This window comes from Rhincodon typus, unplaced genomic scaffold (genome assembly GCF_021869965.1).
Source record: "Rhincodon typus isolate 14 unplaced genomic scaffold, sRhiTyp1.1 hic_rhity00005688, whole genome shotgun sequence".
NCBI lineage: Eukaryota > Metazoa > Chordata > Chondrichthyes > Orectolobiformes > Rhincodontidae > Rhincodon > Rhincodon typus.
This window is the reverse complement of record NW_025971326.1, coordinates 5238-7137: the sequence shown is the minus strand read 5'-3', so window position 1 is coordinate 7137 and position 1900 is coordinate 5238. Positions and strand designations below refer to the sequence as shown.

At 51.6% G+C, this 1900-nt stretch overlaps 1 pseudogene; it reads left to right on the top strand.

Moving 5' to 3' along the window:
* Positions 1-1900, top strand: part of LOC109925089 — a 5630-nt pseudogene that overhangs the window by 2128 nt on the left and 1602 nt on the right.

Below are 1900 nucleotides of genomic sequence, written 5' to 3'. Positions count from 1 at the left end.
GGCCAATCCACCCTAACCTGCACATCCCTGGGCACTATGGGACAATTTAGCACGGCCAATCCACCCTAACCTGCACATCTTTGGACTGTGGGAGAAAACCAGAGCACCCGGAGGAAACCCACGCAGACACGGGGAGAATGTGCAAACACAGACAGTCGCCCGAGGGTGGGGATTGAACCCAGGTCCCTGGCGCTGTGAGGCAGCAGTGCTAACCCCGGAGCCACGTGCCACCCAAAGATCTGTGATTCTATGAATTGCAGAGTATCTGCACCGGAAATGGAGAATTCCCTTCCTAAACTGCTGCCTCTTGGTCTCTCTCTGCTTTGAGACAACCTTAAAACAGATTGTTTTTGATCGATCATGGTCAGGTGAGAGACCCTTCACAGAGAGACATGCACTCACGTTTTGGAGAGCTGATGTGGCAGGGGGTTAGAGATATTGCCAGGGAATGTACAGGAACACAGGGGAGGGAGGCTTGTCTGAACTGTGAGCTTCCCCTTCACACTTCTCCCTGTGTTTCATTGCAGTGACTATCTGTTCAAATTGCTGCTGATCGGAGATTCTGGTGTGCGGAAATCCTGTCTTCTCCGATTCACTGTGAGTACAGATTCCTCATCCCTGTTCACTCAATTACCAGCTTAGATACAGGGTAATGCTCTCTCTACACTGTGCCCCCATCAAACACTCCCAGGACAGGGACAGCACGGGTTTAGATACAGAGTAAAGCTCCCTCTACACCATCCCCCCCATCAAACACCCTCAGGGGTAGGGACAGCACGGGGTTAGATACAGAGTAAAGCTCCCTACCCTGCCCCTACCGGGTGATCACGGTGCCCAGTGTGAGAGATGGTGAGTTTGAGCCCCAGTGGTACCCTCCGGGTTCAGAGGTGAATGACGGTAAAAGAAATGCTGTGGCACTTAGCAAGTCCTTTGGCGTTAATAAACTGACTGAACAACGTGAGGGCAGAGCTGTGCTGGAGTGAGCACCGTTAGACACAGCCTCCCCGCGAGTAATTGACTCGGCCCCTTCCTCTTGCAGGATGATGCCTACACAGAGAGTTAGATCAGCACCATAGGGGTCGCCTTCAAGATCAGAACGATGGAACTAGATGGTAAAACTACAGATTGTGAGTATGGGAGCTCAGTGTTCAGCAGCTTTGGAGAGGGCTGAGGGGGTTAACCATCTGTGAGAAGGCTGTGGGTTTAAAGCCAGCCAGCTGTGTTAGCATCACCACAGGCGATTGCTCCAGCTAACTGGTTAATATCCGACCACCTCAAGGTCAATGAATGAATCTTTGGATTTGAAGTCTTGAGGATAGTGACTGTTGCAATCATCATCGATTCTGGTAAAAACTCAGCTGGTTCACTCATGTCCTTTGGAGAAGGAAGCTGCCATCCTTACCCTGTCGGGCCTGTATGTAACTCCAGACCCACCGCATTGGGGATAACTCTTAATTACTGTCTGAAATGGCCGAGTGAGACAGCCAGGCCTGTGCCCCTGGTTAGTGATGGTTACTCAGTTTGGGTTCCTCTGGATCTGTCACCCCGTTTTCTTCAGTAACCCGAGGGCATTGACTCCCCTGTGATCTCCTGCCTGCGAGTTGGATGGGGCCACTGCTGGAAGTGGGACGTCTCCTCCTGCGGTTGAGCTCAGCTCGATGCTGAGTGGTGGTACAGATCCAATCACCATCTCTCTGACAGACGTGTTCACTTTGTTAGTGGGACACAGCGGGCCAGGAACATATTCCAATCATTACGTCAAGTTACTACAGGGGGGCCCACGGCATTATGGTCATGTGTGATGTCACAGACCAGGTGAGCACAATCCGCAGGCTACAAACTCCAATTACAACTCCAAAACCTTCCCTGTAGACCCTACAAACTCCATCCAAAACCTTCC